A 13,822-nucleotide genomic window follows, 5' to 3' on the forward strand; every position below is an offset into this window, starting at 1 on the left:
ACCACATGCATGTACGTAACACTGCTATCCGCCTGAAAATAGTTAAGGGGGTAAATTTATGTTGTAGGGTTTTTTTTTTACCACAGTTACAAAAAATACTTTGTATTGTGGCTGCTCTACTAGATGTGAAATTTTGTGTGCTGCTGTATTCACTTAATGTAAAATATTAAAGCAAATCTAGATTTTTACTGCCATTATTTAGATACCGTCATTTACTTCACAGTCACATTTGGGACACGGTGGTTATTATTCCATTGTATAAGTAAGGGTGCAGCAAGAATGTCATATACAAAGGGTTTCTCCATTCACGATAACCTGAGCAAGCTTTCCTGAAGAGGAGGTACAGGACCAAAGGATATCAGCACACCAGGGCTTTGAAGACACGTTGCCAAATTGTTTTCCAAAACAGTTGTACCAATTTCTACTCCCACCAGCCATGAAGGAGAGCTCCTCGTTCACCACACCCTTGGCAACCTTGGCTACTATCATTTTCTCAAATCTGGGCTGATTTGGTAGGCAAGCATTTGAAACTCGTTTTAATTTTCATCCTTCACGATGGAACATCTTTCCATATGTTTGTGAATTGCTCATTCCTGTCTTCCAACCTTTTCTTTCCTTCATCCACTTAGCTTTCAGCGTCTTCAAGGTTTTTCTCGTAGAATTGTATAAGTTTTCCCAGGACTGAGTTTCTGCTACGTTGCAGCCTGGGATGACACGTGCACCATCCCGGGGACCTCTTCCCATCTCCCTAATTCCCGTACATTCTTCAAGGCCCAATTAAGGCTCCACCTTCTCTCAAAAGCCTACCCTGCGGGCTCCAATCTCTATTTTTCTTTCCCTCTCCGCTTCATGTAAGCACAGTTAGGCGTTTTAGGATGTGGTTATATATTCGTGCTGGGTCTCTGTGTTCCACCACATCCTTCTCCAGGGAACGTGGGTCTCCCCAGCACTAGTGCAATGCTAGGCACATAGAAAATGCCACAAACAAGTGAACTTGGCAGAAACCCGCCAGCTCTAAAACTAAAGCCTGGACTTCCTCTGGCCTCTGGCCGTGCCATAGACTTCCACTTCGGGAAAAGCGTGGTGTTTTGGTGATGGGTGGACTTGGGTTCCAATCCCAGCTCCTCCACTGATTTCACAGGACTAAATTCTTTGCCCTTGCTGAGCCTTTGTTCTCTTGGTTGTAAATGGGATAATAGCTTTTATCTGACTTAGTGATGTGAGGTTTAAACGAAATAATTTGAAACGAGGGTTTTGAACACTTCTTGGTATAAAACAAACACTAAAAAAACACACAACAACACAGGCACTATTACTGTTTCTTCACCACCGTTCATGTCTCTCCCCTCCTTCAGAAAAGTTGGTTTTTCCAAGATGTCATCTTTATCGGTTTCCTACTGCCACTGTGATGAATTACCCCAAACTTAGTGGCTTAAAACAACACAGATGTATCCTCTTACAGTTCTACGTAGTAGAAGTATGAAAGAGGGCTGGGTGCAGGTGGCTCCTGCCTGTAATCCCAGCATTTTGGGAGGCTGTGTTAGGAGGATCATTTGAGGCCAGGAGTTTGAGACCAGCATGGGCAACATAGTGAGACCCCATCTCTACAAAAAATAAAAAAAATTAACCAAGTGTGGTGGTGCATGCCTGAAGTCCCAGCTTGTCAGGAGGCTGAGGTAGAAGGATTGCTTAATCCCAGGAGATTGAGGCTATAGCGAGCCACTGCACTCTAACCTGGGTGCCAGACCATGACCTTGTCTCAAAAAGATAAAAATAAATAAAAATAAGTAAGTCTGAAGTGGGTTTTGCTGGATCAAATCCAGATATCATCAGGTTAGAAGACATGCTCCCTTCAAGGCTTCAGGAGAGAATCTGTTTTCTTCCCTTTATCAATTTCTAGAGGTTGACCTCCTTCCCTTGGCTTGTGGCCCCTTCTTCCATCTTCAAAGAACATCACTCTAACCTCTGCCTTCTGTCTTCACTTCTCTCTCTGTATCTCCGACCTTTCTGACCATAAAACCTGGTGATTACATTGGGCCCACCCAGATCATCTCTCATGTCAAAATCTTAAACTTAATTACATCTGCAGAGTCCCTTTGAGCAGGTAAGGTAACATATTTATGGACTCTGGAGATTAAGACCGCATGTTTTGGGGGCCATCATCCAGCCTGCCTTCCTACTTGTGCCTACTTGATTTGGCCTCCACAACCCTGTGCACTTGGCTGTTCTGCATCCTCCAGGAAGGGGCGAGAGAGAAAGATAAATGGTCGCTGAGCAAGCCCTGTGGTAGGTGTCCTGATTCACCTGGGGATAGAGATTCTTACATTTCCACAAGGACTGAGAGGCTTGGCACTTGTCCAAGATCACACAGCACAGCCAGGTGTAGAGTCCTCCAGGGCTGGCTGACTCCAGATCCTGTGTTCCCTCCACCACCCAAGGATGGTGTCGCACATTCAGGGTTGTTCTCTATTCATTGAAATTCAGTTCAACACACAGGTTTTGAGCAGGTACCTACCTTGAGCAAGGCACCATACAAGAGATAACATAGTTTGCTGCGAAACAGTTATCTGATTTTAGGCAAGTCACGTGACTATCAACCTTAGTTTCCTCCTGTGCAAAAGGAGGTGGAGGTCATAGAAAAAAAGAAGGCCACGAACAACCACTTCACAGACAAGGAAACTCAACTGGACAGGAAGTGTATGAAAAGGTGCTTCACCTCACTCATAATCAAGGAAATGCAAACTTGAACAACAATGAGAGCCTCCAGGTTCTCTTTGCCTCATCAAGTGGAATTTGACCTTTGGGTTGATGTAAACTGTGGGCTGTCTCTTGGTCTGCCCTTCCCTACATTTTTTTCTTTTTTTTTTTTTTTTTTGAGAAAGGGTCTCATTCTGTCACTGAAATGTAGTGGCATAATCATGGCTCACTGCAGCCTCCACCTCCTGGGCTCAAAAGATCCTCCCACCTCAGCCTCTCAAGTAGCTGGGACTACAGGTACATACCACCAAGCTTGGCTAATTTTTTTTTTTTTTTTTTGGTAGAGACTGGGTCTCCCTATGTTGCCCATGCTGGTCTTGAACTCCTGAGCTCAAGCGATCTGCCTGTCTCAGCCTCCCAAAGTGATGGGATTACAGGTGTGAGTCACTGTGCCCCGTCTGCCTACATTTCTAGAAGCAGATGGTGTGCTCCACAAATGCTGTTGGTGACTCCAAACCCATCACCCCAGAACTCCAAATGTTCAATCTGGTTTGGGAGAAAATGCCTGAGAGTTGATCCCACATGTTGATTTAAACCAAATACCTTCAAACTGTTTGGAGGAGGTAGAGGGATGAAGTGTGTGGTAGGGAAATGAAGAGTTGTCTCTGGCCAGTCCATCCTGTTTCCAAGGGAAACCTTGTTCTCAAGACACACACCTAACAGAACTACCTTTTCAATTCATCTTTACTCATGTGTTGCTTATTCACTTGCAATCCCTACAAGGATAGGTACCTCATCTGCCTTGTTCACTGTATTTACGATATTGCCTGGTGCATAGTAGGTCAGGGAACATGTGTCAAGTTGAATGAAGGAATTGCTTCTCCCTGGACCTTAGTTTTCTTATCTGGTAATCGATTGGGCTGAACTTAGTTTTTATTGATTGTTTTGTTCTTGATTCATTCAAAAATGTTGATTAAGCCCTTCTATGCCAGGCCCTTGCTAGATGCTAGGTGTGTGGTGTTGATTAAAACAGACGGCAGCCCCTTCCACCCCAGAGCTTTGATCCAACCATGGAACCAGACATTCCCTAATTTCACACAATCAACTTTAATGATACAGTGTGATAAGTGCTCCAAAGGAGAAAATACAGAGTTCCATGAGGGCATTTGTTTAACAGGAGAGGCCTCTAAATCTAAAAATTGAACCACCTTGTTAGAACTGCCAGTCCTCAAGCAAACTTATTTTTTTGATAAGCAAATGAATGTCCCCATGATGGAGAGCTCCAGACAAGTTGAAGTGGCTCAAATCCCAGGAGACCAAGGGTTTGCAGGACCCCACCCAGGATTCCCATCACATGATATTGTGGTCCCTCCAGTTCCGCCGTCAGTAGATCAGGACTCACCTTATTCAGGTACCTTCAGCAGCTCTCCATTTCCAAACTCCTCACACCAGATTCAAGGTCTTCTGTAATCTGACCTCTACTTTTCTGGTGAGTCTTATCTGTCCCACACTCTGCACCCCAATAATGCTGGGCTGACTCCAGCATTGCCACTTGCTACCATGGGGCCCAGGCCAGGACCTCAGTTTCGTCACCTGTGAGATGATGGGATTGGACTAACATGATGTTCAGGTTTTATAACTGTTGTAATCCTTGGATTACTCCCCCAAAGCACTGCACACCTTCCTCCTTCATGCTTTACCCAAGCTCTGCTATCTGCCTGGAAGACCGCAGTTGCCACCTGTGATTTCTATGACACTAATATTGTCAATTTCTCTCCTTCACAATGAAGTCCAAATACCATCTTCTCCAAGAAATCCAAAGAAACTCATTCTCCATGTTTTCAGAACAATATGCTTGACACTTTATTAGGATGCTTATTACCTTCTTCCATGCTTAGCCACGTGCAGACACTATAACCTAGTGTTTGAATGTGGACTCTGCAGTAAAGTAAACCAGGGTTCAGATCCCAGCTTTGCCACTTATTAGCTGTGCAAACTTGGCAAGTCATTGAACTCTCTGAGCTTCCATTACCTTATCTGTGAAATGGGGATTATAAAGCCTTCACTGTGTTGTACAAACTAAATGTGAAAATAAACAGGAAGCATTTCACTGTACCTGGCAAACAGCAAGGGCTAAACCCATGGTCATTCTCCCCTACTGCATTCTAAGTCCCTTTGTGATAGGAAGTAGAGCCTATCCATTTCTGTACACCCCAGAGAGCTTAAAGAAGAAAAGAGAAATGAAATAACCAATGATTACACATGTACATGCCAGGCATTGTTCTGTACATACATATTCCTTTTAATTCTCACAACAACTCAATGAAGTAGGTATTATAATTACTCCCATTTTACAGATGAGGGAATTGAGGCTCTGAGAGGTGAAGTGCCTTACCCAAGGCCATGCAGATGATAATTGGTGGAGCTGAGATCTGAGCAGGGATGTGTGCCTCCAGAGGCCAAACTGGCTTTGAGTAAGTCAACTGAACTTGTTCAGCACAGCTTAATAAGTCTCCTAGAAACTACTCCTAAAGTCTACGGCATGCTCAGTTTACTTCTGTTTCCCATATGAGACTGCAAGCTCCTTGAGAGCAGGATCTGTGTCTTACTCCTCCGTATTTTCCATAGCCCCAAGTATCCACAAGTGTGCCTTAGACACAGGCATTTGCTGGGTGGTTAAACAAATGGGTTGGTGGATGGATAGATGGAAGGACAGGTGGATGGATGGGTGGATGGATAAATGGAAGGAAGGATGGATGGATGGATGGATGGATAGGCAGAGGAACCAATGAGTGCATAAATACAAGAGTCCCCAGAGGAAGAGATTGCCTACCAAGCATTCTTGAATAGCTCTTTGCTCCCTTCCCCAGGGACAGACAGCCCAAGGGCCGGGCTGAGAGTGGAAAAAACTGTGGGAGAAGAGTAGGGAAGAAAACACACCCCATGTGACCACCAAGCCTCTCTCAAGGTGTCATTATGGTGGACGCCACAGTGGTCAGATTCCAGCTTCAGTAGTCATGCCGGCCTCTGAAATGCCACCACGGTGGGGCAGACTTCTTGGTGACCATTAAGTGTGGGGCCAGGGTCTGATTCCCACTACAGTCTTTCCTCCCCCTTTCCCTTCACTAGCACTCACTGCCCCAACCTGATTCTTGACCACAAGGAGATAGATTTTGCCACAGAGCCACCAAATCCCCAGAGAGGGTTTTGGCCCAGGAAATAGGTCAAAAGCCACAGCCTCATTATCGAAATAGTAGCAAAGGCCTGAGATGCTTAATCACCAGGCTGAACTGATGGTATCACTGTCTCCCCACATACCCGGGAGGGAGGGAGGGAGCCAAGGGCGATGTGAATATCCCCAGCCCACACTCACTTGGGCGGGATGAAGGAGATGATGTGTTCAAAACCCTTGCGCAGGGCCTGGCCTGTAGTAAGAGCTCAATAAATGGGAGCTGCAATTATTAGTGTTACCAATTATCATTAAAGGTAATTAACTGCCACTGAAGTGGTGCTTGACTCTGGCTACATCTAGAAAGGATTTCAGCCCATCGTTTGGAACCCAAGCCCACGTCACACCCCACAGCAATGAAAATAAAAGGTAAAAAGGAAAGACTGTGTTTACTTAGTGCCAGGTAATCCATAAAGTAGAATCTGGGATGGCTGTTTAGTCTCTGGATGGTGCCATAGTTATTGCCAGTATCTGCACTGCAGTGCCTAACTGTCCAGCTGTGAAGTCAGAGGGTCTGTCAGCTTAGTGCCGGTCACTTATGCTTCCAGAGCCTCAGTTTCCCACTCTGTAAAACTAACATACAAAGTCCTACCTGTGAACTTGTTGAATGATTAAATGAGCACTGATATCCCCAAGCTTGGCCACAAATGAGATCCTGGGATAATGATATAAATACAACTCCCTGTGTCTTCAGGACCACAGCAGGCGGGTCTAATACCTTAGACCACAGACCTACTTTGGGGAATTGTGGAGTCAGTCTATACATGCGCTTAGCACAGTGTTTGCTATGAGTAACTTCTCAGTAATATAGCTGTTCCTCACTGTCTGAGGAGGATTGGTTCCAGGACTCCTCAGAGATACCAAAATCTGAGGATGCTCAGGTTCCTGATATAAAATGATGTAGTATTTGCATATAACCTGTGCACATCTTCCCATATACCTTTTTGGGTGGGGGGACAGGGTCTTGCTCTGTTGCCCAGGCTGGAGCGCAGTGGGCAAAAGCAATCCTCCCACCTTGGCCTCCTGAGTAGCCAGGACCGTAGGTGTGTGCCACCATGCCCAGCTAATTTTTTTGTAGAGACAGGGTTTCACTGTGTTGGCCAGGCTGGTCTCAAACTCCTGAGCTCAATCCATCCATTCCGTGCTAGGCCTCCCAAAGTGTTGGGATTTCAGGCATGAGCTACTGTGCCCAGTCCTCTCCAGTATACTTTATTTTTTATTGTTTTAAAGACAGAGTCTCACTCTGTTGCCCAAAGTGGCGCAATCTCACTGAAACTTCCGACTCTGGTTCAGGTGATTCTAGTGCTTTAGCCTCCTGAGTAGCTGGGATTACAGGCATGTGCCAACATGCCTGACTAATTTTTTGTATTTTTAGTAGAGCTGGGGTTTTGCCATGTTATCCAGGCTAGTCTGGAACTCCTGACTTCAAGTGATCTGTCTGCCTCTGCCTCTCAAAGTGCTAGGATTACAGGCATGCGCTACTGTGCCCAGCCCCCTCTTGTATACTGTACATCATCTCTAGATTACCGATACCTTATAGATTGTAAACACTAAGTAAATAGATGTTCTACTGTATTGGTTTTTATTTGTATTGTTTTTATTGGTATTGTTTTTATTATTGTAATGTTATTTGTTATTGTTTTTTTAAATTATACTTTAAGTTCTGGAATACATGTGCAGAATGTGCAGGTTTGTTATGTAGGATACACATGCCATGGTGTTTTGCTGCATCCATCAACCCATCATCTACATTAGGTATTTCTACTAATGCTATCCCTCCCCTAGCCCCCCACCACCCAACAGTCCTGGTTATGTGATGTTCCCTTACCCATGTCCATGTGTTCTCATTATTCAACTCCCACTCATGAGTGAGAACCTGCAGTGTTTGGTTTTCTGTTCCTGTGTTAGTTTGCTAAGATTATGATTTGCAGCTTCATTCGTGTCCCTGCAAAAGACATGAACTCATCCTTTTTTATGGCTGCATAGTATCCATGGTATATATGTGCCACATTTTTTAAATCCAGTCAATCATTGATGGGCATTTGGGTTGGTTCCAAGTCTTTGCTATTGTGAACAGTGCTGCAATAAACATATGTGTGTATATGTCTTTATAGTAGAATGATTTATAATCCTTTCGGTATATACCCAGTAATGGGATTGCTGGGTCAAATGGTATTTCTGGTTCTAGATCCTTGAAGATTCACCACACTGTCTTCCACAATGGTTGAACTAATTTACACTCCCACCAACAGTGTAAAAGCATTTCTGGCCAGGCACAGTGGCTCACACCTGTAATCCCAGCACTTTGGGAGGCTGAGGCTGGCAGATCACGAGGTCAAGAGATCAAGACTATTTTGGTCAACGTGATAAAACTCCGTCTCTACTAAAAATACAAAAATTAGCTGGGCATGGTGGCACACACCTGTAGTCTCAGCTACTGGGGAGGCTGAGACAGGAGAATTGCTTGAACCTGGGAGGTGGAGATTGCAGTGAGCCAAGATCGTGCTACTGTACTCCAGTTTGGCAACAGAGCCTGACTCTTTCTCAAAAAAAAAAAAAAAAAAAATGCATTCCTATTTCTCCACATACTCTCCAACATCTGTTGTTTCCTGTCTTTTTTTAATTTGAGACACAGTCTCACTCTTTCACCAGGCAATTCCCCTGCCTCAGCCTCCCAAGTAGCTAGGACTACAGGTGCGCACCACCAGGCCTGGATAATTTTTTGTATTTTAGTAGAGATGGGGTTTCATCATGTTGGCCAGGATGCTCTTGATCTCCTGACTTTGTGATCAGCCCACCTTGGCCTCCCAAAGTGCTGGGATTACAGGCGTGAGCCACCACGTCCGGCCGTTTTCTGACTTTTTAACAATCACCTGCAGGAAGAGGCCTTAGGCCCAGATGAGCCAGCACAGACTCCAGATGGAGGGTCCCATGGGGCCCCCCAACTTCAGGTGATGGTCTGAGAAAGATGTTCCCGTCTAAGCATCCAGTGTGCCCCCAGCGCTCCATAGACGCCTTTGTGAACTGAAAAGAGACTGGCAGAGTCCCAAGAAGATGGGGCCCTGGCTTTCCAGGGAGTGCAGCAAGCAGCCGGCCTGCAGGTGAGCACGGACGCCCGGCCCTCACCGCCTCGAAGCAACGCCCCAAACACCACTGTCACAGAGGGCGTTTGCTCCTCCCTGGGCTGTTCTAGTATTTGGATTTGCATTCCAGTTCTTGGGAGGGGGTCCTCAGGGCTACTAGTGAGAAGCCAAGAGGAGTGGGGGTTGGGGGCGCTCATTCCTGTTTCCGTTAGGCCACAGGCTTCACCTGGCTCTGAAGAGCCACTCTGACCTTGGTCCCCTCCCAGTGGTCCCCCCTTCTCCAGCCTGCCCTGCCAAGTCCCCTGCATGCCCACTGCTCTCTGTCCTCCCTCCTCCCCATCTTCCTCCTGTGGAGACAGTGTTTCTTTCTGTCTGTCTGTCCCTTCTTCGGCCCAGACCCAGCCTGACCAACAATGAGCATTTCTTAGGCTCAGCTCTTGATACGGAAACAAGTGTCTTCACTCCAGCCAGCGTCATGGTCTTCGGTGCTTCCCGGGCCCGGGGTCTGTCGGGAGGGAAGAGAACTGGGCCTGACCTACCTGAACTGACTGACCCTCTGAGGTGGGTCTGGGACTTCCTCAAGGCCCTACATTTCTCCTTGGATAGGGGACCAGAGGGGGCTTGGGATGTTGCAAAAAAACAAAAAGGGTGTCAGTTTTTTATCCCCCTGCATGGGTTGGATTTTCTAAAATCATAATTTGCAGAAGGAAGGCCAGCATTTATGGTGGAATATATAATTATATATAAGGCGGCCACACTGGGGCGGCGTCCCTCCCCCCTCACGGATTTGGCCCCTTTTCACAGATTAAAACCTGGGTTAGAGGATTGCAGAAGAGGAGTAGGGAAAGCAGGGAAGATGCCTGTTGGGTTTTGAGCACAGTTCATTTCACTGGGATTTTGAAGCATTTCTGTCTGAATACAAAGCCTGTTCTAGTCCTGGCGGGACACACTGGGGGTGGGGATGGGGAAGAGGCGGTAATGAAACTGGTTAGTCAGTGTTGTCTTAATATTGTTGACAATTCTGTAAAGTTCCTTTTTATGAATATTTCTGTTTAAGCTATTTCACCTTTGTTTTGAAATCCTTCCCTTTTAAGGAGAAAATGTGACACTTGTGAAAAAGCTTGTAAGAAAGCCCCTCCCTTTTTTCTTTAAACCTTTAAATGACAAATCTAGGTAGTTAAGGTTGTGAATTTTTATTTTTGCTTTGTTTTTAATGAATATTTGTCTTTCGGAATAGGATTGTGTGATAATGTTTAAATGGCAAAAACAAAACATGATTTTGTGCAATTAACAAAGCTACTGCAAGAAAAATAAAACATTTCTTGGTAAAAAAAAAAAAAAAACCAATCACCATTCTAACTGGTGTGAGATGGTATCTCATTATGGTTTTGATTTGCATTTCTCTAATGATGATGATTTTGTTTGTTGCCCATATGTTTGTTGGCCACATAAATGTCTTCTTTTGAGAAGTGTCTGTTCATATTCCTCCCCCACTTTTTAAAGGGGTTGTTTGTTTTTTTCTTGTAAATTTGTTTAAGTTTCTTGTGGATTCTAGATATTAGTCCTTTGTCAGACAGATAGATTGTAAAATTTTTCTCCCATTCTATAGGTTGCTGATTCACTCTGATGACAGTTTCTTTTGTTGTGCAGAAGCTCTTTAGTTTAATTAGATCCCATTTGCCTATTTTGGCTTTTGTTGCCAGTGCTTTTGGCATTTTAGTCATGAAGTCTTTGCCCATTCCTATGTCCTGAATGGGATTGCCTAGGTTTTCTTCTAGGGTTTTTATAGTTTTAGGTTTTACATTTAAGTCATTAATCCATCTTGAGTTAATTTTTGTATAAGATGTAAGGAAAGGGTCCAGTTTCAGTTTTCTGCATAAGGCTAGCCAGTTTTCCCAACACCATTTATTAAATAGAAAATCCTTTCCCCATTGCTTGTTTTTGTCAGGTTTGTCAAAGATCAGATGGTTGTAGATGTGTGGCATTATTTCTGATGCCTCTGTTCTGTTCCATTGGTCAATATATCTGTTTTGGTACCAGTACCATGCTGTTTTGGTTACTGTAGCCTTGTAATGTAGTTTGAAGTCAGATAGCATGATGCCTCCAGCTTTGTCCTTTTTGCTTAGGATTGTCTTGGCTATGTGGGCTCTTTTTTGGTTCCATATGAAATTTAAAGTAGTTTTTCTAATTCTGTGAAGAAAGTCAATGGTAGCTTGATGGGGATAGCACTGAATCTTTAAATTGCTTTGGGCAGTATGGCCATTTTCACAATATTGATTCTTTCGATCCATGAACATGGAATGTTTTTTCATTTGTTTGTGTCCTTTCTTATTTCTTTGAGCAGTGGTTTGTAGTTCTCCTTGAAGAGGTCCTTCACATCCTTTGTAAGTTGTATTTCTAGGTATTTTATTCTCTTTGTAGCAATTGTGAGTGGGAGTTCACTCATGATTTGTCTCTGTCTGTTATTGGTATATAGGAATGCTTGTGATTTTTGCACATTGATTTTGTATCCTGAGACTTTGCTGAAGTTACATATCAGCTTCAGGAGATTTTGGGCTGACATGAGGGGGTTTTCTAAATATACAATCATGTCATCTGCATACAGAGACAATTTGACTTCCTTTCTTCCTATTTGAAAATACCCTTTATTTCTTTCTCTTGCCTGATTGCCCTGGCTAGAACTTCCAATACTATGTTGAATAGGAGTGGTGAGAGAGGGCATCCTTGTCTTGTGCCAGTTTTCAAAGAAAATGCTTCCAGCTTTTACCCATGCAATATGATATTGGCTGTCAGTTTGTCATAAATAGCTCTTGTTATTTTGAGATACATTCCATCAATATCTAGTTTATCGAGAGTTTTCAGCATAAAGGGGTGAAGAATTTTTTGCATCATTTGAGATAATCGTGGTTTTTGTCATTGGTTCTGTTTATGTGATGGATATGCTAATTGATTTGCATATGTTGAACTAGCCTTGCAACCCAGGGATGAGGCCTACTTGATCCTGGTGGATAAGCTTTTTGATGTGCTACTGGATTCTATTTGCCAGTATTGTATTTAGGATTTTCACAATGATGCTCATCAGGGCTATTGGCCTGAAATTTTCTTTTTTTGTTGTGTCTCTGCCAGGTTTTAGTATTAGGATGATGATGGACTTATAAAATGAGTTAGGGAGGAGTCTCTCTTTTTCTACTGTTTGGAATAGTTTCAGAAGGAATGGTACCAGCTCCTCTTTGTACCTCTGGTAGAATTTGGCTGTGAATTCGTCTGGGCTTTTTTTTGGTTGGTAGGCTGTTAACTACTGCCTCAATTTCAGAGCTTGTTATTGGTCTATTCAGGGATTTGACTTCTTCCTGGTTTAGTCTTGGGAGAGTGTATGCGTTCGGGAATTTATCCTTTTTTTTTTTAGATTTTCTAGTTTATTTGCACAGAGATGTTTATAGTATTCTCTGATGGTGAGTTTGTATTTCTGTGGGATCAGTGGCGATATCCCCTTTATCATTCTTTATTGTGTCTATTTTATTCTTCTCTCCTTTATTCTTTATTAGTCCGGCTAGCAGTCTATTTTGTTAATCTTTTCAAAAAACTAGCTCTTGGATTCCTTGATTTTTTTGGAAGGGTTTTTGTGTCTCTATCTCCTTTAGTTCTGTTCTTAGTTATTTCTTGTCTTCTACTAGCTTTCGAATTTGTTCACTCTTCCTTCTCTAGTTTGTTTAATTGTGATAGCAGGATATTGATTTTAGATTTTTCCTGCTTTCTTCTGTGGCCGTTTAGTTCTACAAATTTCCCTCTAAACACTGCTTTAGCTGTGTCCCAGAGATCTAGTACATTGTGTCTTTGTTCTCATTGGTTTCAAATAATTTATTTATTTCTGCCCTTATTTCATTATTTACCCAGTAGTCATTCAGGAGCAGGTAGTTTAGTTTCTATGTAGTTGTGAGGTTTTAAGTGAGTTTCTTAATATTGAGTTCTAATTTGATTGCATTGTGGTCTGAAAGACTGTTATAATTTCCATTCTTTTGCATTTGCTGAGGAGTATTCTACTTCCATTGCGTGGTGAATTTTAGAATAAGTTAGATATGGGACTGAGAAGAATGTATAGTCTGTTGATTTGGGGTGGAGAGTTCTGTAAAGGTCTATTAGGTTTGCTTGGTCCAGAGCTGAGTTCAAGTCCTGAATATCCTTGTTAATTTTCTGTTTTGTTGATCTGTCTAATATTGACCGTGGGGTATTATGGTCTCCCACTATTACTGTGTGGGAGTCTAGGTCTTTTTGTAGATCTCTAAGAACTTGCTTTATGAACCTGGGTGTTTCTGTATTGGGTACATATATATTTAGGATAGTTAGCTCTTCTTGTTAAATTGATTCCTTTACCATTATATAATGCCCTTCTTTGTCTTTTTTGATCTTTATTGGTTTAAAGTCTGTTTTATTAGAGACTAGGATTGCAACCCCTGCTTTTTTTTCTTTCCATTCACTTGGTAAATAATCCTCCATCCCTTTATTTTGAGCCTATGTGTGCCTTTGCACATGAGATGGGTCTCCCAAATACAGCACACCAATGGGTCTTGATTCTTTAACCAATTTGCCAGTCTGTGTCTTTTCATTGGGACATTTAGCCCATTTACATTAAAAGTTAATATCGTTATGTGTAAATTTGATCCTGTCATTATGATGCTAGCTGATATTTTGCCCATTAGTTGATGCAGTTTCTTCATAGTGTCAATGGTCTTTATAATTTGGTTTATTTTTGCAGTGGCCAGTACCAGTTTTTCCTTTCCATATTTAGTGCTTCCTTCAGGAGCTCTTGTAAAGC

At 43.1% G+C, this 13,822-nt stretch overlaps 1 long non-coding RNA gene across 1 annotated transcript; it reads left to right on the forward strand.

Annotated features, from left to right (window-relative positions):
* Positions 1 to 8,922: 8,922 nt before the first annotated feature.
* Positions 8,923 to 10,352, forward strand: LOC144576950 (uncharacterized). The gene is made up of 2 exons (XR_013519865.1): positions 8,923 to 9,027; positions 9,406 to 10,352. It is a non-coding gene; the product is annotated as an uncharacterized LOC144576950 (long non-coding RNA).
* Positions 10,353 to 13,822: the final 3,470 nt, after the last annotated feature.

The sequence above is a fragment of the Callithrix jacchus genome, chromosome 7 (genome assembly GCF_049354715.1).
Source record: "Callithrix jacchus isolate 240 chromosome 7, calJac240_pri, whole genome shotgun sequence".
NCBI classification, from domain to species: Eukaryota; Metazoa; Chordata; class Mammalia; order Primates; family Cebidae; genus Callithrix; species Callithrix jacchus.